Below are 7,309 nucleotides of genomic sequence, written 5' to 3' on the forward strand. Positions count from 1 at the left end.
CTCGGTGAACTGGAAATCATGTATTTTAGTAAAGACAAAGTAGTCTAGATGTTTCTGTGATTTGAAAGACAAGATGAAGTGCACGTGCATGGGAAAGGGGAAATCAGAACATTTTGGTAAAAATATACTTCACAAAATTCTCTGCATGTGTTATTTTCCTTCTTGAGAGTTAAGGTTGTTGCCAGAAGGGAATATGGATTAAACATGGCTGCTGACTGGAAGACAATAATTTTGCGGACTATCAGTTGAGATCCTTACATCTGTAAATAATAACAGGCCCAAGTTAAATGCCTTAAATGATAAGATTTATTGTCTTGCCTAATGGGAATTCTGAAGAGAATGCTTGCAGAATTGGTGAATTCAAGAACTCCCACCAAAATGCACCCAAGTTTTCCCCCCACCTTCCTCTCTGCCATCATCGGCTTGCTGGCTTTTGTCCTCAGGTGTTCCCTCTCACGGTTTCAAGAAGACATGAAAAATGGTGTCACAGTGCCAGCAGTCATCACATCCTTAGCCCATAATGTCCTTTTTAAGAGTAAAGTAACCTTTATAAGAAGACTCCCCAGATTTCTCCTCACATCAGAGCATCTGGAATTGGATCACAGACGCCATCTTAAACCAACCAATGATAAAGGGAATGGGACCGTTGTGACAAATTTAGAAGGGCCAATAATTGCTGGTTCTTAAGGAGGGGAGAGGAACTGACTATCAGAATTAAAACAGGGCACTGCAATATCGGCTGTTGCAATACTTCCATATTACAATACGGAAGAAGAGGAAAGACGGCAGGTGCCTCCTCAAGTCCATGGGGAGGTACAGAGAGAAACTGGCTGACAATAAACCCAGGCTTGGTTTCTCCCCCAGAACAGTCTCTTGGAGCCTGCTAAGGCTATTCTTCAAGGATGTGTTTATTGCCCAAACTTTTGGTATGGGTGCACACGAAGTTGTCATGGTGTCATAATCTCCCTGTAAAAGTTATGTTTATTTTCAGATGGGCTGTAAAAATAGCCCATCTGTTCTCACATGGAAAAGTGGCATCAGTGTGTGACATTACAAAAGCAGGCACAACATCCGCAGTGAAGAGCCACATAGTAGACATCATTTTTCTTTCATGACCTTATGCCAATTTCCTCTTAGCGAATTACCTCTCACCCATGGAACGATGTCTTGATGGGACTGTAAATCAGAGTTTCTTGCCAATCAGCCAAGGGGTGACCTGTGCCCAGAGCTAAACCAGTTTGACCCTCTATGTCAGGACTTTGATTTATATGTGCAGTGATGTACGGGTGGAAAAATACCAACTTGGGCTTATTTGTTCCACCAGCAGAGTTGAGTCCTTCCTGCTTTTAGATGCCCCAGTATACCCGGAACTCCCACCAAAATGCCTTGGTTCTGAACCTGGCTCTCTGGCCTTCTTTTTGATTCTGTGAGCTACCAATAACATCTTTGTAAGATCCTCTTCCTGCTTAACTTTCCAGACTTGGTTTCTATTGCCTGCCCAATATAACACCTAACATCTATTTTATTTCATAAAGTCAGGATGTCTGAGCTGTAGGAAATCTTAGAGATCATCTGGGTAATGCCCTCATTTTACAGCTGAGGAAACCGAAGCCCCAGAAGTGGGTGGTTTCAGCCAAGTTCGTTTCACAGACTGTCTGTGACAGAACTGGGATTAAGACAAGGTCTCCTTTGCCCAGGATCCTGGAGTCTGCTTTTTATTTTAATTCCTTTTTAGTACAAACCACAGTCTCCTTCTCTGTCTCTTCCCCCTCTCTCTCTGCAATGCTTAATAGAAAATGTGGCCTAAAAAATCTTCATTCCTCCCTCCCCCAACTGACAACTTGCTTTGTATAGTTTAAAAACTCATTTCAGAGATAGTCCTTTCTGGGATTTGGCATCTGGGAACAACAGGCATCAGTTTATATCCTTATATGGAGCCTTGATTCTTCCCAGCTGTCTTTAAATGTTTATTTCCCCCTTCCATGAAAATAATGTTGGGAAAGGAAGTGGTTTGCTCTAGGCAAGTGTATGGACTGGGGTTCTCAAAGTGATTACTTACCACTTCCAAGTCTGACTTCTAGCTGTGTGCATTCGGGGAGAACTTTTCTTTACGTACACTAAAAGATATATATATCTGCCCTATCTTTTTCGGTTGCTTTAGGGCAGTCATAGCTCATACAAACACCGCCAAAAGGGCCAACTGTTGGGGTAGGAGTTGGGGAGGAGATTAATAATAACACGTAGTCTCCCCTTATCTGTGGGGGATATGTTCCAAGACCCTCAGTGGCTGCCTGAAACTGTGGATAGTACCAAATCCTATGTATACTATGTTCTTTCCTACACAAATATACCTCAAATTTAGTATCTAAACTAGGCACAGCAAGAGATTAACAACAATAACTAATCATTGAGGATACTTACATGATAATAATATAACTATAAAATTATAGTGTATTATTATATATCATGTTATTACATATTTATATTATATATTTGTTATATTATTATATTATAATAGAACTATAACAAAAGTTATGAGAACATGGTCTCTCTTGAAATAACTTACCGTACTGTCCTTACCTTTCTTCTTGTGGTGGTGTGAGTTGACAAAATGCCTCCTTGATGAGATGAAGTGACATGAACGACTTAGGCCTTGTGATGTAGTGTTGGGTTACTTTTGACCTTCTGTCGATTCTTCGGGAGGATCCTGTCTCCAGGCCACTGGTAACTGATCCCAAGGAAAGTGGAACCCTGCATAAGGGGGAACGACTGTAGCACTAATTACATGCCAGCAACTACTGTAAGCACCTGGCAGGGATTAGTTAATTGGTTTTGTCTCATAACACTCACAGCTGTACCTTTTAGTCCCCTTTTGGAGAGATCCAATGCATGGTAACAAACTAAAACATTTTCCATGTCCATGGTTTACTAATGGTTAAACATAGCTCTCATGAAAATTCTTTTCCTTCCCAATGATTCCTAAAGACCAGTATTGGATCAGGAGGTAAGGACTATAGTCAATCACCCTGATTTACAAGTGAAAAAAAATTAAGGCAAAGAGAGGTTAAGGAACTTACTCAAGGTCACACAGCTATTAAGTAGCAGAGTTGAGGGGAGCCTGTGGTGGATTAAATCTCCAACTTGGTTTGGGCTCAGGTGGTGATCTTAGGGTTCTGGGATTGAACCCTGCCTCAGGCTCCACACTCAACATGGAATCTGCTTGAAATTCTCTCTCCTTCTCCCTCCCACTCATTCTCTCTCTCTCTCTCTCAAACAAACAAATAAATAAATCTTTTTAAAAAATTTTATAAAAATAAGTGGCAGAGTTGAGATTTGAACCCAGGTAGTCTAGGTTTCAAGCTAAATGCTCTTAACCCTCTAGTCTGTTGCACCTTAATCATCTCTTTATGTGGGGAAGAGTAGTTTCTTTTCCTTAGGAAAAAAGTTGTCCAAAACAGACAAATGTCTTTCATAAACACTTCTAACAGGGGATCTGTATCATGAATCTCTGTGTTTCAACAATGCTTGGAGGGTACACTACAAACAATACTCTACCACAACAAGTGCTATGGTGCAAATGCTTCTCCTCTGTCTACCCATGTATCAAAGTACTTCCACAGAAATGAATTATTTGGTGGCTGTGAGAAGAGTTGCACAGAAAGAAGCTTTCAGCTCTTCATCAAACAGACTCAACACGTAACTTTCATCAATTACTTAAAAGAGTTAAAATCTTTTCACTCATCTCATGATCCCTATGGGGAGAGATAGTAAAGACAATGCAAAAACACCCAAATATTGATAAAGAAAGGCAGTGAATCAAGTACCTGGACCATCCCTTTCTGCTTACTGATGTCCAAAACACATTTTTTTGACTTGAAATTTGCTATACAGAGACCGGAAATCATCTCTATTCCCCTCCCAATTTTGGCAAACAGAAAATAAAGATTTTATTTTTAAACAGTGTACCATAACAAAGTTTCATTATGTCAAAACAGACCAACAGTGCTTAATAATTACATCATAGTGAGATTTTTTTCTTATTTTATTCTTTATTCAGAGTGAAAAATTCAGTAGAAAAAATTTCAATAGAAAAATAATTCAGTAGAAAATTTTATAAACTTTCTATTTTATTATAGCTATCTAAATAACAGACTAATGCTAGAAGAGAAGTTCTCCATTATTCAGTAATTATTGCCTTTTTTACAGAACAATTAGATTAATGTGAGCAAAAAGGATCTTTTTCAATGGCATGTTTTAGTGCCAGAAATTCCATCAGAGACAGAAATCACATAGACCATATTCTATACAATGTGCTCATTTGAGTGGGATGGATAGTGGTGGAGGGGTAATAGGGAGGTCAGACAAGAAGGAGAGGGGCAGTATTCTGCTTCTCGCGAAACCAGTTGTACGAGCCCTGGGACCCAGCTTGGCCTACAGTGCCCTAAACAAGCCAGTGTTTGACATTCTATCTTTAACTAATTAAATTCCTGTTTAGTTAATACCACCACAATATTTGAGTGGTGTGGAACCTCCCCTACTATCTCAGCACCCAGACTTAATTTTTATCAGCAGTTTTTTCAAGGAAATTTAATTGGAGTACATTACCCATTAAAGTTTTGGACAGGCTCCCTTTTGATTATTAACATATTGCTGATGTGGAGGTCTTTTAGTTATTCATCCATTTATTAATATAACAGCTACTTTATTCCAGACACAGTCCCATAGCCGAGACAGGTAACCTAAACAGTTACAATGCAGGCTGGAAAGGGCTGGGCTGGGGCTTAACTCCTTGAGGAACTGGTTTCATCCATCTTTGAAAATCCAGTACCAAACCAGATGCCTGAACTGGAAATTAGCCAATTAGTGTTCGTGGATTAAATGAATAGAGTGCTATGGGAACTCAGACTAGGGGCACCTAAATGAAGAAGGAAGACAGAAGTCAGGGAAGACTTCCTGGAGGAGGGGACGCAATCTGAGTCTTAAAGGATAAGTTGGCCAGGGTGTAAGGAACACATATAAAGTCACTTGGGTAATGATGTACAGAAAAGGGGGCCCTACTTTAAGATCTATGTGTCCTTCAAACACACACACACACACACACACACACACACACACACAGGCTGACATGCAGGGGACAGAAGTATGCTTTCTTTGCAAATAGTAATAACTATGCTATTCACTATTTCAAGGACATTGCAGTAATTAATGTGTGACAGAGATGGGCTTTGTTAAGCTTCGGAATGTCAGAGTGCTGCAGGAGAAATTGACAATACTGTAATCTATTGTGATATTTTTAACACTATATAATTTGAGCTTGTAATTGCTTAACCAATTAAAGATTAAGCAGGTAGGTAAATGCTACTGCACAACTGAAAGAATGATTTATTACAGCAAAGGATATTGGAATAGAGGGAGGACAGATTGCAATCAGAGGAGCAGCACTGCAGGGTGCTGTTAACTGGTGCTCCGGAACGAGGCTTCCCTGTTCAACCTGGAGAAAAGCTGCACCATAAATCCCATTTTAGAGAGTTCCAGTGCACAAGGTTTGGGAAGTTCCTACCGCTTGGGTGTGTTTGGTTGGGGGCGCTTATTAATGGTCGAACACACCTTGCAGGAAAATTTTTTTTCCCCTTCTCAGTTATCCCTAAATTCCAGTTTTTGAGTCATTGCAGTGAGAAAAGGCTGAGACACTGGAGGATTTATGGAATTTTATCCCACTTTTGGGGTTATACTACAGCCAAATTTTTAAAAATTCAGGCAAAAAGCAATTCCATTAAAGGACACTTTCTATGGTGCTAGACTGATTTTGGAATGCATTGTTCTATAATGTCATCAGTACTGTTCAATACTTCAATCCATGAGGGTCCTTCGTGGACTCCAGTCAATGCACAGTGGCAGTTGCATATGTTCAATTGCCGCTACGTAGAGGTAAGAGAGAACATGGTGCCAGGAGCAGCACACAAGAATCTCTGTGAGTTTGACCCTTGAGTTGGTGAGGAATTGATGAAAGTGCTGGAAAATGGAGGATCAGACTGTAAAGGTTTTTGTTTGGATGTTTTCCAGAATGCTGAGGCCAGCCAGTGAAGGTTTTAATCAGGGCAATAACCAGACTTGCACTCTCAGAGAGTCCGTGCTGACACTACCTCCTTGGAGGGGGCTGGGACCTGTCCTGACATCAGGTTGGTGTTATGGAGGAGGAGAAATAATTTGCCCTCTACCTTTCTGAGTTCTTAGCTGAGACTTTTGTAATAAAAGTCAGAATAACAAGAGAAAAACAAAAGGAAGTTTATTAACTTGTTACCTCATGTAATATTAGAGATAGCTGGGGGAAAATGAGTAACTCGAAGAGGTGGCTTCGAATTCAGGCTTATATGTCATCTTAGTAGGGAAAGGGGAAGGTGATATAGGCCTCTTAGGGGAAAGTAAATGATTTTTAGGAAAGATGAGTGGGCCCTGAGAAGAACAGATGGGAGGAATGATAGGTTGTGATGAAGTTTGTCTGTCACTTTTAGTCTCTTCAGTAATAAGAATCAATCTTCTCTGGTTGATGAAATTCCAGGGGAAGGGATTTATGACAAGTGAGTTCCTTCTTGGGGTTCTGTCTTTAGGCAGATAAGGGAGTGCAGAGAACACCTTTCCCTGCATTTGCTCTTTTTCAAGTGCCTAAAGCTCAAAATGATCAACGTTCCAAAGCAGCGTATTTTGGCGTGGCACATCCTGAGCTCCTACAGTCATATGTGGGGGCACCATATTCTGTTACCCTTCAATATCTATCACACTAGTCAATAGAACGGATAAGAAGAAAGTGAAACAAGACTGAGGCAATGAGACGGAGGAAGATATACAAAGAAGTAAGCGATAGCACTTGGCAACTAATCCGATAGTGATGGTAAAGAAAAGCAGCAGCCTGGGGTGACAGCTAGGCTGCTGGCAGAATTAACACTGTGCATCCAACAGAGAATGTAGGAAGAGAAGGAAAGATGATGAATTCAATTTGGATGTGTTCAGATTACATTTAGTGGTATATTCAAATACTGATGTACAGATGTCTGGCAGGAAGGCAACTCTGGTTAGAATTTAGTAGTGATGTCAGGGTTTCAGGTAGAAATTGGGTGGCATTAGCATACAGGTGAATATGTACAGAAACCAAGGATATACCTACTGGATTTCTTGGCTCAAACTGATTTACCTAATTTGGGGTGGGAGAAGGGCAGAGTGAATTTCAAATTGAACCTGATTTTATTTGGTCCACACAATAAATGTGGACCTACTGGATAGATAGATGGATGGATGGATGATTGAATGAATG

Source organism: Meles meles, chromosome 2 (assembly GCF_922984935.1).
Source record: "Meles meles chromosome 2, mMelMel3.1 paternal haplotype, whole genome shotgun sequence".
Lineage (NCBI taxonomy): Eukaryota > Metazoa > Chordata > Mammalia > Carnivora > Mustelidae > Meles > Meles meles.